The following is a 14,163-nucleotide window of genomic DNA, read 5'->3' as shown; positions in this document are numbered from 1 at the left end:
TCACTTGTCTGAAACCCCGAGGACTCCGTTATAAACTGACATGGACAGGGGTGCCAGGGTGGCTCAAGCACTTAAGTGTCCCACTTTTAATCTCAGTTCAGGTCTTGATCTCAGGGTCATGAGTGCAAGCCCCTCGTTGGGCTCTGTGCTGGGATGAAGCCTACCCAAAACAAAATCACATGGACAGATGTACCTCTAACGGCCCTAAATGGTTGAAGGTCTGGGACCTAAGTTCTAAATACTCTTTTGAGGAATGACTGAGTTGTCATAATTATATCTCCCAGAGGATAAATTTAAATTTTCTTAACAAGGACATTTTCTTCTTTTTAAAATCTCTTCTCTTTAAATCTCTCCAGTCCCTCACATGCATAATTTTAGAAACATGTACACGTTGCTCATCTGATTCCAAAAAACACACAAACATACCTGTATATGAAGTATGTGTATAATCTACATAAACTATTGAGCAAGGTGGTATTACGTTAATTATGGCCTAAGTAGTAAGCTAATATGAAGATGGGGGGGGGGCGGGGAGGGGGGAGGGGTGCTACTGCTTCCTGGTACCGATCTATCTAATCTCTTAAACAAGGCTCAATTGTGCTGTGAGATAGTTCAACCTTGGTATGTCGCCACAGAGAAAAGACAAATATGTACCAACTATAAATAAGCAAGTTTGCTAATGAATTGTAAAGAACACTAGTTTCATTTACGTTGTAACCTAGAGGTCTTCGGGGTGGTAAGGTGCATGTCTTTGTGTTGAAAAAAAAAAAAACAAAAAAAACCAGGGAAAGGATAAAAGCTAGTATCCCTTAAGGAATCATTTGTAAGACGAACACAAGCATCTTTAGCTCCGTAGCATTTGAGACCCGGTTGAACTCTCTCTTGTTTGATTAACTCAAAATGCCTAAGAAAACACCCCGAACACAAACTTCAAGTCTTTCTCTCTTTTTAAATCTTTTTTGGAGGTGACACGATCATTAAGGATTCACACCCTTGTAAATAAAATGACATCCGTAATTACTACCCTCAAATGTGTCTAGTTTGCAAGGTTTAATAATGGGACGTTGTTACCCCTCCTCCCTTCGGAGACCTGTCCTGAGCCCTCAGCCACTGTTCCTACCCGGGGTTATTCCCTGGTGTTCCACAAACATTCATTAAAGTGTTACAGCTGGGAGCACTGGTAGCAAAACAAACAAACAAAAAGTAAACACACACACACACACACATACAACACCTGGCCAAGTGATGAAAGTTGGACCCTTGAAGTTTCTAAGAAATTTGATGACCACGGATATCAAAGGAATTTTAACAACTATTATAGAGCACTGACACTAGGATTAACACTTGGTTTATTTAGATGTTATCCCTGTCCTCTGCGTTCATCTGCAGATATTTTGGGGGTGGAAGTGAGGTAGGGCTGACTCAGTAAAAATAACCCTTTAGCCTCAAGGCTTGATTCAGACCAAAACTGATTTTAGCAGTGAGGTGTGCACAATGCAAGGTCAGATTCTTAAGTCTAATATTTAGTGACTCACTTAAAATTTGAAGTGTAATTTTTTAATTTCAGTGACCGGCTTCAAAATCTATGCCGAGTTCCTTTGACTTCTGTATCATTTAACGGCATCTCAGTGCATGGCTACAATCTAAGTATTGGACTGGCTACTTCTCAGTTCAGTGCTCAGAAAAATTATTGTTGTTGATACTCTTTTCTTTTTTTTTTTTCCTATTAAAGAAATCACCTACTTAAAGATTGGGTTTTTCTTAGTCATCTCAGCAAGGGAGGAAAGCCCTCGGCTCTGAGCACTCCAGACCTTGTTTCATGATGTTTTGCCAAGAGCATTTTTCTTAACCTCAGCCACTTCATTAGCCACCTCCACCCACTTTGCCAAACACCCCATTGTCACCATCACCTTTGCCAAAGGGATTGCAAAAGTCCTGTGATCATTGGGAAATGATCCAGAAAGAGTTTCTCAAAACACAGGATCTTTCTGTTTCTTCCTAATGAACCAAGAAGAATCAGTGAGACCCACCTCCTAGCGGCAAATGAAAAGAGGAGGAAGGTTAGACTGTGGGAAAATGGCACAAAGAAAAAACGCCTCTCATCCTGAAGAATTAGGCACTACGTTTCAAGATCAGTGGCTCTATATGAGCCCAGGAAATAAACTAAAACAAAAACCAGAAAGGAAGAAAGAAAGCACAGAAATAAATGTAATTCGTAAATCATTTATTTCTGGAACCATTTGGAATTTTCCATCTGAAAAGGACCCGGGAAATCCAGCACCTCTACAGTGTGGTTTCATGCATGAGAAAAGTGGGACCCACAGACACCTAAGCTTGTTTAAGTTTGCCCCGTGGCTGGAACCCAGATAGCCTGATTTCTAGTCTGCAGACATTTGTTTGATAAACCTAGAAGGCTTTCTGGCTTTTGGTTGGAGATTTGTTCAACAAATGACCCAGGGTCTCCTGGAGGTAAACTGAGCCTCGTGAAAGAAGGACACCTGAGGGAAGATGCATCTCTGTCCTCTGGTGGCTGGAGGATTAAATGATCATGTTGCAACTTGTTCTGTGGGAAATTCTTGGGGGAATTAATTATTGCTGTGATTATATGGAGTGTAACTTTTCTTGAAGTAGTGTGGCATATTTATTTTATACTAGTATTATATAAAACCAAAGCACAATTGAAAAGATCTTGGCACCTCCCTGAAGCTTCCAGATACAATCTGCTATTAGATCGATTTTGTTTCAGTTTTATCTGGCCAATCTCCAAGGCAAAAACAATGAAACATGCTTTTATTTTTTAAATACCGTGGTATTCATCTTTCCCTCCTGCTTCTGATTCTATAAGAGTAGCGCTTGTTGGAATAATACATAGCTGTTTGGAAAATGCATTACCTTTCAGAAGAAACAAGGAGAAAGGTGTGGGTTATAACTCTCCTGTGGGTGGGGGAGGCTTCAGGAAAGGTACGTTTTATCAGGAAGCACAGCAACAACACAAAAGAGCCTCGCCCAAATGGCTAGCAATGGTCCTAGGACAGGAACATAGTTCCTAAGGTAGCATGTTCCTAACTTCGTGCTGATTTGTTCCATTTTCTTTAAAAATTTTTTTTTCTCTTTTTTAACGTTTATTTATTTTTGAGACAGAGAGAGACAGAGCATGAACGGGGGAGGGGCAGAGAGAGAGGGAGACACAGAATCCGAAGCAGGCTCCAGGCTCTGAGCCATCAGCCCAGAGCCCAATGCGGGGCTAGAACTCACGGACCGCGAGATTGTGACCTGAGCTGAAGTCGGACGCTTAACTGACTGAGCCACCCAGGCGCCCCTCTTTAAAAATTTTTTTAATGTTTATTTAGTTTTGAGAGAGAGAGATAGAGCATGAGGTGGGGGAGGGGCAGAGAGAGAGGGAGACACAGAATCTGAAACTGCTCCAAACTCTGAGCTGGTCAGCACAGAGCCCGATGGGGGCTCAAACCCACAGAAAGTGAGATCACGGCCTGAGCCAACGTCAGACGTTCAATTGACTGAGTCACCCAGGTGCCCCTGATTTGTTCCATTTTCTATCGGAAAAAGCTTTTGGATAGAATCGCAGCGTACTTGGTAGGGGCTGGGAAGCTTTCACGGACCCTGGGCAGTCATGTGCTGCCCACTCGCCTGCATGGACCACAGCCCCTCCACCTGTGACTGCATTTGCTCCCAAGTCCTCAGCCTCAAGCAGAACAGGTGGGACCTGTAAGAGCAGCACTCCGTGTAGCCGAGTTCCATATTTGACTTCTCAAGGAGCATATGAGCATGGGTCTAGGTCACACTTCCCAGGGCCTTTAGGAAGTGGTATTTGAGCCTTTGCTAAACAATAAGAGCATCTTGGACCAAAGTGTACCTGGGAGAAGTGTGCTGGGCCTCCCTGCTCTTTTCTAGAAACACTCGCGGGGAAGGAATAATTGCAGCCCCCAGATCTCCCAGCACTTGTAACGAAAGCCACCAGGGCACACATTTCTTGTCCCTTGCCTGACCTCCCTCTGCTCCCTTCACCAGGAAGGCGCTGATGGTTGACGGCAGCTGGGGAAAGACGGGAGAGGGAGGGAGAAGGCGCGAGAGAGAACTCATGCCTGATGGATCCCATTAGGCTTAGTGTGCAAAGCAAGTTGAGATGAAGTAGCTGCTCTGGTATGCGTCCAAACTGCTGTTCTATTTTTAGTCTCTCCCCCCGTGCTTCTTAGCCCCGCATTGTCCGCCTGGGCACCTGGATCGGCAGCAAAACGTGGAACCGAGCCACTCATTTGTAAAACTGGAAGGAAGGAGGCCATTGATGCAGGGCTCGTTTATCGCTGACGGGGAAGGGGGACCTGGAATGTTAATGAGGACGGCTCTCTGAAGCATGCCTTCACGGTTAGCTAGGAGTTCAAAGGAGAAGGGAGCCTCAGTCCTGCTCCCAACAAATGTAAACCGTTGATAGAGGGAAGGAGAAATCAATTATGCTGTCGCGGGCTTCCATGGCATTGTGTTGGAGTTGTTAGAAAAGGTAGGACAAGGACCAGATCTCAAAAGGAAACAAAGCCACATGGCCTTGAAGTATAACGAGTTTGCCATGGCAACTGATGGAAATGAGCCTCCCGGGCACTGAGCAGGTGTGTTATCTTACAGAATAAACATACTTCTCTCACTCCCTGGTTTTTATAATAAAACCTGTGTTTGGATTACTTTCCCCTCCTCTTTGTTACCCGGAGAAGTTGGCTGTTGCTCAATCGGCCCAAGGCTCTGGTGAAGGGAAACGTAATCAGTGTTATCAAAAGGGCGGCTGTAAAAAAGCAGGCGCTCCGCTTGGCTGCGGGCCTCGTCCCTCGGCAGCCGCTGGGCCGCAGGTACCTGCCTGGCCTTTGGCGCCTTGCAGGTGCCGGGCTCCTCGCAGAAAGCCGCTGGTTGGCGCATTCATCCAGGAGGAACCGGGAGGCCTGGCCGGCAGTGGTCAAAACTGCATCCTTCTGAGGAGAGCAGAAAGGTGTTTAGGTGAGGCTGGGAGCTGACCGGTTGTCAGCATCCTGTGTTATCTGGGATACGGGCCAAGGGTTCCTTGAGTTAAGGGATTAACCGACTCTATCTTCCAATCTGTACTTATCTACAAAGTTCAGTTACTCGGAAACTTGCGGAGAGTGGCTGTTTCCCTGAGCTTTGAATCCCTCTCCGGGGTGGTAGATACTCATGTTCAAAACGTGCACAAAATGTGGAGATTTTATAAAAATCCTCCCAAGTTAAACAGAGAAGTTTCGCTTGTTTGTTTGTTTTTTAATGGTTACAAGGCCAAATGAATGGTAGGTGGGATGGTCCTGTTTTCATTTTTCTCACTTTGTGACTGAAAGAAAACTTCTAGCTTCTCATGGATTTTGAAAACAGGATGCTCATTCACCAACAGGCTCCAAGAACACAAGACAATGCTAAACCAGGTTGTGGCCAAACCACTGAACTGGGGAGAACTTGTACAGCGGGGGCCAGGCCACTCAGTGCAGACCTGTCAAGCGGGGCTTACTGTTCAGCAGCTCCAACCCTCTTTCCGCTTCTGTCCTGCTCTAGTTTTCCTCCCCAAAGAGGCCCAGCACCAACGCTCCTGCCCCCCTTGTCAAGTCCCAGTTCCCCAGATGAGGCCCTTGAGGCCCCTTCACACATCACCTTACCTTTGACCCTAATAAGCAAAAAACGAATGGCTGAAAAACTAATTTAAGCTCTGGTGTCAGTGGAGGAAAAAACTGCATGCAGTAATTTTCCCAGGTGAAATAGCATCACAAAGTTCAGGTGCTAAGCCATGCTGTGAGGTGACTTACGTCGGGCGGAAGGGTGGGCATTCCAAACTCGGTGGGCAGGGCCTCTCCACACCCAGGTTTTTAAAATTCAAGATTCCAAACCAGGTCTTTGGATACCAGCACGTAGCTGTTTGTTGAAAAGGCACGTGAAGCAGAAGTCCCTGACACCCTAGTGTGAGCAGAAAGGTTCAGGTTCCATCATGCTACCATCTCCGTTGAGCCGGTCATTGAAAAGCTAATCCCCAAAAGTAACAGGGTGGGAACTAGGCAGCAGCTAGAGATCAGCAACCAATCTACAATTAGTTATTAAGTGCCTACTGTGTGCAAGGTACTATGCTTGGCATAAAGATGATGCATGCCCTTGCCTTCAAATTATTTCAAATCTAGGGACGTGGATACAATTATTTCACACCTAGGATGGCATGAGCCACGTGAAAAGACTGAATCAAAGCAGCAGGCAGTAGAGGCCAAGCAAGGGGCAGCTGCTCTCTTTTCCCCGACCCTCACTAGGACCCAGGACTGAGCCCACATTTAGGCAGTTTCAAGGTCAGACCCTCCAAGGAGCAGATGACTGGACATTTCTCCTAATAAACAGAAGACTTGTTCACTCCTCCTCCCCACATACACCTTTGAGATGATAATATTCAAAATCGCTATGTATCACTCCAAGATTAGGAGACACAATGTAAGGGACAGCTGAGTGGCTCGGTTAAGCATCCAACTCTCGATTTTGGCTCAGGTCGTGATCTCATGGTTCATGAGGTCGAGCCCTGCCTCGGGCTCTGCACTGAGAGTGGAGCCTGTTTGGGATTCTCTCTCTCTCTCTGTCCCTTCCCTGCTTGCTCTCTCTTTCTCTCTCTCTCTCCCTCAAAATAAATAAACATTAAAAAAAAAAAAAAGAGAGAGAGACACAATGTAAGAACAGGAAAGTATGGAAAAGCACTGCAGAGTGTATATAATTAAACCACTACATGACAATGCAGCCTGCAGGGCATACATCAGCCCTCTCTAGAGACAGCCTAGATCCATCTGGCAAGAAGGGCCAGACCACACTGTGGCGAGAGGGAGGGTGGGATGTGCTTCTTACACTGCGCCCTCCAATGATCTGGGAAGGCAGAGACCTGGCTGGTGGTGGGATCAACGGGGAGAGAGGAAGTGGGTTTCTATACCCTACTAAATAGGGAGTGGGGAATGTTTTTGAAGTTGAGCCTGTCAGCTAAATCCACAAACAACTGAGTGAGAAAGCAGAAAATGATAATTTGCTGGAGTGGGCAAGGAAGCTCTCTTCATGAGTGAATATCGGCATTGTCCAATTTTCCCAAGCAAAAATGCGCAGAAAACACTGACCAAATGGACTCTGTCTTAACAAGCTTAACAAGTGTCTTAACAAGTTTCTCACTTGCGCGTGCAGAGTAGCTTTGAAATCAGAAAAACCTGAGTCCCTGTTCATTTGTAAGTTGTGTGACCTTAGGCAAGTTACTTTCAGAGTTTCAGCTACAGAAAGAAGAGGACAGAACCGACTCCTGGGAAGACTGTTAGGGTGAGTTAAGGGGGGGGGGGGACCTGGGTGGTTCTGTCGTTAAGCGTCTAACTTTGGCTCAGGTCATGATCTCATGGCTCATGGGTTCGAGGACCTCATCGGGCTCTGTGCTGACAGCTCAGAGCCTGGAGCCTGCTCTGGATTCTGTGTTTTCCTCTCTCTCTGCCCCTCCCCTGCTCATACTCTGTCTCTCTCTCTCTTTCAAAAATAAATTTAAAAAATAAATAAATATTAAAAAAAATTTTTTTAAAGATTAAGGTAAGATGGATTATATAAATCTTCTAGAGTAGTGCCTGGCAGGCAGTAAGTACTCAGTAAATGTTCCTTTCTTGCCCTTTGTGTCCTTTCTTTCTTGCTTTCTCCCTCATAACCAATGATTATTTATAGGGACTTTGAATATTTTCTTATTTCCAAAAAGTAAAACAGCAAATCCTAATGAAAAAAAAAAAATCTTTCATTTTAAAAATGAAGCCTTAGGAGAGGTCAACATATAAGCTTTTAAGCTAAAAACACTTCTATCTAGTTTTCCAGAGGAGCTAATCAGCTTAGTTTGTTTTACTAAGGCCTGGACCACGGCGGACTCCCACAACAATCACAGCATCTGGAGACAGCCTTCTTCCTTCTAGCAGGTTGCTAAGGAGCAAGCTTCTCAGCAGCACTGGCTAGGATGATTAAAGGTATAACATATCAAACCTGGCAATGATGTTTGACTTTAAAGGAAACTAACTTTAGAGATTCACAATGGGGCCTCAAAAATAGAATAATGGATTTGAAACTATTTTGAAAAGTAATTTTAAAGGCAGTATTGTGTTCATATTATCACAATTTAATAATTTTTAATAATTCCCATTATATAAATTTAATAATTTAATAATTCCCATTATTAAAAGGGAAATTTTGAATTCAGGCTGGGAAAACTGCTATGCTCTCTGTGGCTTTGCTTTTTTCAAGAAATGAGGTATCCTTGTCACCTGCAAAACGGCCCACTCCAAGCTATCTAGCCTGGAAGGAAAAGAGGGCAGGGTTGGTTAAGCAAACATTTAAACTGAAACATAGTTACCATATCGACTGGCTTTTCTCAAACCTTTTTTTTCCCCCCAAAGAAAAAAGTTCTCTTGAAACTTTCCCCATGTTGGCTTAAGTAATTTTCATTGTATGGTTCCTTAAATATGTACCCATATATAATTAGGTATAAATGCTTCATCCTTGTAGCTCACTAAAAGCTACAAAAACACAAAATGAAAATGTTCTAGAGATCTGCTGTGCAACCATGTGAATATACTTAACATTACCAAACTATACGCTTCAAAATGGTCAAGATGGTGAATTTTATGTTATGTGGTTTTTACAATCTAAAAAAAACTATAAGAACAAACTAAACTTACAAATTAATTAAAAATGACATCACCAGATAAATTCAAATAAAAAAATAATTTAGTATGAAAATGGTAACATTTTGCTGAAGCTAAATAACCAATGTTAGGTTTAATTTATACATGTAATTAAAAAAGCATAAGGAGATGCTTTTATGCACTTTATCTTTCAATTGTTGACTTAAATATTTGTGGAATGTGATGGACAGTCTTTGACTCACAATTGTTATCAGTTACAATTTTTCCTCCCATCAGGTTACTCATTTTTTTAATGTTTACTTATTTTTGAGAGAGAGAAAGCGTGAGCGGGGATGAGGCAGAGAGAGGGAGACACAGAATCCAAAGCAGGCTCCAGGCTCTGAGCTCTTAGCATAGAGCCCAAGGTAGGGCTCGAACCCACAAGCCTTGAGATCAAGACCTAAGCTGAAGTCCCACACTTAACCAACTGAGTCACCCAGGCGCCCCTCAGGTTACTCATTTGAAACTATCAGCTGTTTATTTTAATTGGTCCAGCTGATTTTAAAATGTTTCTCTCCAAAATGTGGTATTGATAGATCATTTTTTTAAAAAAGCTCCTAACGGGGCGCCTGGGTGGCGCAGTCGGTTAAGCGTCCGACTTCAGCCAGGTCACGATCTCACGGTCCGGGAGTTCGAGCCCCGCGTCGGGCTCTGGGCTGACAGCTCAGAGCCTGGAGCCTGTTTCGGATTCTGTGTCTCCCTCTCTCTCTGCCCCTCCCCCGTTCATGCTCTGTCTCTCTCTGTCCCAAAAATAAATAAATGTTGAAAAAAAAAAAATTAAAAAAAAATAAAAAAGCTCCTAACAAAAAGTTCTTCATGGAGAATGTTTGCAAGCTGGTATGTCATAAAAACACAGAATCAAACCAACACATCTGCTTATAATCTGAACTAAGTGACTGATTTGCCTAGTTTCTTTTGAATCCAACTCATGCTACCATGAGACCTGTAATGACTCAATTTTCTCTCCATTTTTCTCTTTGAACGACTGTAAAACTTCATTTATGCTGGTGCCACGAGGCCTTTGGCCTTCCCTTTGCATGAACGCATCATCTGTGTGTTCAGTCGGCCCAGTTCTTTTCTCATTAGCCTGTGACAATTAAAGTAGCATGGTTATTTTCATGACAGAAAAGCGAAATCAATTTATTAAATACATCAAGAGACTACATTGCATCTTATCACTGAAAAAGAGCAACTTTAGCTTTCTTATTGGTAAGATAGCTCAGTGTGATTTTTATCAAATGGAAAGCAAGACAGTTTTTGTTATTTTGATGCCAGCAATGCCCATCTAAAGATTACCAACACATTAAAAGTTGAATAGTGCCACATTAATGATCACGTGGTGCCAATTTTAAACACAAAGCACTAACACTGAGAGTATGTGGCTATAAAATAAACATCCCAGTTGAACCAAATAAGCTTATATTGTATTATATAAGTGTTTTTAGATTGTCGTTGAAATGAAAACATTATTTGATGGACCATCAATAATATATAGAGACTTCTGTAGTGTGAGGAAAAACTGATATATATAGAGAGATAAAAAAAATCTTCAAAGATTTTTTTAATGTTTATTTAATTTTGAGAGAGAGAGGAAAAAAAGCTCGAGTGGGGGAGGGGGAGAGAGAGAGGGAGACAGAAGATCTGAAGCAGGCCCCCCGCTGACAGCAGCAAGCCCCACGTGGGGCTTGAACTCATGAACTGTGAGATCATGACCTGAGCCAAAGTCAGACGCTTAACCAAGCCACCCAGGCGCCCTCAAATCTTTAAAAAATTTAAATAACACCACCAAAGCCTGCTTCAGGTTCTGTGTCTCCCTCTCTCTCTGCCCCTTCCCTGCTCATGCTCTGTCTCTCTCAAAAATGAATAAACATTAAAAAAAAAAAAAAAGGTCTTAATTTAAAGAACACCAGAAAATTGGGGTGAGGAGGGCATCTACACGTGAGGGAGGCCTGGTGCAGGGTGTTGGGCCCAAGCAAGACAAAAGAGGCATTCCTGCAGAGGGTGGCATGGCTCGGTCTGAACCAAAGCAGGCTGAGTGGAGGGCTCGGTGCAGGTTTTTGGATACCAGGTGGGATTGGGGCGGTAGCCCAGCATGGGGTTTCAGAGCCCACGTGGGTTTTGTACCTTACTTGCAACTTTTTCAAAAATTTGAAATTGTCTCAAAATTTAAAATTTAATGGCACGATGTCGAGTTTAAAAAAGGATAAATATGCACGTATAAAGTGCAACCAATTATGCAGAAATATCTTGCAAAGTAGTAAGAGTTCTCCTACTGGGCATTTATTATGTGTCAGATACTGCGGGAAGAAGTTTGTATGTTTTATCTCATTTAAATTTCATACCAACCTTACAAAGTGAGTATTACTAGTTTGATTTTATAGATGAGGAAATCTGAGGCTCGGAGAGGTTAAGTAACTTGTCCAGGCTCTTAACTAACCTGGTGTGCTGCTCAGAGAAAAGACTGGGAAAAACTTCCAAAAAGATTGTGTAGGGACTAAGGGCATGCTACCCCATGATGGGCCCCTTTGGCATGAAGATTATTCTGAGCTGGGCAGTTAAGACCCTACTGGCTCAAGAGAAACTTCTACCCCTTCCTTAACTACATAGAAGAGCCTAAATTGGGGGTCTTTCCCAGAGTAAGGGTTATTAACAGAGATAAATTTTATCTGAGTGACCCATCTGGATAGCAGGGCAAACATCTAATTATAATCATCTAATTATAATCTGCTCCTATCACTCCGCGAAGTACATTCCTTTCCTCTGAAGTTCTAGACCCTTCTCCCCTTCTCCTTAGTTCAGAATGACATATATACCTCATCTTGCCTGTCTTTGGAATTTCCATGTCCATGTGGATTTCCTGTACGTATGCTATTAAATTTTATTTTCTCTTGTTAATCTGTCTCATGTCAATTTGATTCTTAGTCCAGCTAGAAGGACCCTGGAAGGCAAGAGGAATTCTTGGTTCCTGACAATTGGAAAATGTTCAAAGCAGAAGTCTCTGGGCAGTGGGACTATGAATGACTTTTAGTTTTTCCCTTTGTCGTTTTCAGTATTTCGCAAAAAATCTACAATGGCATGTTGCTTTTGTAATTAGAGACAAAGGTAAAGCTTTCATTTAAAAAGTAAATCATTTGTTGTGGAGCAATGTTGTAAAAATGTGCTGATTATTCAAAACCATATTGAGCAACCCAAATTATTGATAGTGATGTTATCTTTTTATAGTGGCATTATCAGCAACAACTTTTAAGTTTTTGCTTCACTGTAGTTTGTTTCTAGAATTAATTAACTCATTCAACAAATACCGAGCATCTGCTATGATTTATTTTTGTAAGAAAAACAATTTTTAATGTACTATATAGAAGTCCAAAGTTGTACATTTTTTTCAAAAATAGCAGAAAGGAAGGACATGTATGCCTAGAAAAAGACAGGGCACCAAAATATTAATAGCAGTTATGTTTTAGTGGAAATTTTATCTTTTAAAAATACTTTTCTGCGCTTTCCCAGTTTTCAACAATATGAATTACTTATATAGTCTATTCATGGCTGTGTCTTTAGTGCTTAGAACTTGAGCAGCACTGGCATGCACAGAGGAGTTCAGGAAGATTTGTTGAATGAATAAATGCTTTTGAGTACAAATATTCCAAAAACATAGTTTTTAAAAATAACATTGACTTTTGCTGATTCATTCCCTCATGGTGGTTGGCAGACCTTGCATTCAACCTCTGCTCTCTTCCACTGGAAAAGACGTAAGAGGAGGCCCAGGGATGGTGGGGAGGAGGTCTAGTGCCATTTACCGGGTGGTCGCGAGATGGAGAGCCATGTTACAGGAAGACAGCCTGAGCAGACAGAGGGACGCACTATTCAGAAAAACATCCCAATGTTGTTTTATTAAGATTCCTATTCAAACTATTTCTTGGAGGAGGTGACACCCTACTATACTAGTGTCCATTGAGGACAGACCTCGTATTGTAATAGGTGGGTTTCTTGATAGTGATATCCAAGGTTCACAGTGGAATGGAGGGGTGGGATAAGGTGAGAATGGCTCAGTCATAAGCTCCCTTTTTGCCTGTAATTATGAAGCTCATTTCTCTGATTTTACAAATGAACTTGAATCATAAACCTTAAGGGACAGCAGATACAGGCCAACGTGGGGAAAGAAGTCCCTCAGCTAGTGCGTAACTCAAGCCGACTGCCCAGCATGCACATCTCCACTTCGGTGTCCAACTCTCATTTATGGAGGAGGTTACACGTGATCGTGATATTGCCAAATTTGATGGTTCTAAAACACCATACCAGGTAATCCTCATGTATATCCAGGGATTACTGGAAGAAACAAACCTTTGAAGTCATCCTGGAATCTTCTCTTTCTCTTTGGCAAATTCCATTGGTTCTACCTTCAGACTATATCCAGAATCTGACCATCACCCAACCCCCTCCCCCCACCCCCACTCCTTATCTCACTTGGATCATTGTAAGAGCCTCTTACTCCTTGCTTGGCCCCAAACAGCATCCACAATAATCCTTTTCTTTTTCCTTTTAATTTTTTTAAGTTTATTTTTGTGTGTGCGAGAGAGGGAGAGAGAGACAGAGTGTGAACACGGGAGGGGCAGAGAGCAAGGGAGACAGAATCTGAAGCAGGCTCCAGGCTCTGAGCTGTCAGCACAGATCCCCATGCGGGGCTTGAACTCACAGTGAAATCATGACCTGAGCCAAAGTCAGATACTTAACCGACTGAGCCACCCAGGTACCCCAACAAGAATCCTTTTGAAACCTAACTCAGACCATGTTTTTACACAAAAAATTGTAATGGCCATGCCTAGTGTCCTACAACTCTATGACCTCTCTGACCTGATTTTCTACTGCTTTCCCCTTGCTCACTCCACTCTTAGCCACCTCGACTTGCAATTCCTCACACACGCCAGGCACACTTTGCCCTTGCTGTATCCTCTGCAGGAAGTAGTCCCCACCCCCATCCAAATGGCCTTCTCTCCCTTAAGACCTCTCCTCAAATGTCACCTTATCAGAGAGACCTTTCCTGACCCCCTCTGTCAAGCAGAAACCACCTACCTGTACACCATCTCCTCTATCTTGTTTTTTATTTCATGGCAACTCTTATCATCTGGGACAGTTCTGCCCACAAAATGTGTCTGATTTTCCCAAACCCGTGGTATGATTACACTTCCTCACCTTTTGAAGTTGGACGCAGCCATGTGACTTGCTGTGTCCAGGGACATGTGAGAAGTGCCATGTGTCACTTTCAGGCATAAGCTTTAAGATCCAGTGTACAATTCACCACTCTATCTTCTCCCTCTCCCCTGGAGTCTAGCCATACTCCAGCGGATGGTTCTCCAGGCAGCCTGGGCTTCAGAGTAAAGGTGCACAGAGCCCCCAGCTGACATGCAACGAACATGCAATATAAGTGAGAAACTGTTGTTTGAAGCCA

Source organism: Herpailurus yagouaroundi, unplaced genomic scaffold (genome assembly GCF_014898765.1).
Source record: "Herpailurus yagouaroundi ecotype Mexico unplaced genomic scaffold, PumYag 139, whole genome shotgun sequence".
In the NCBI taxonomy this organism is placed as follows: domain Eukaryota; kingdom Metazoa; phylum Chordata; class Mammalia; order Carnivora; family Felidae; genus Herpailurus; species Herpailurus yagouaroundi.
The sequence above is the reverse complement of the archived record's forward strand: the minus strand, read 5'-3'. Positions refer to the sequence as shown.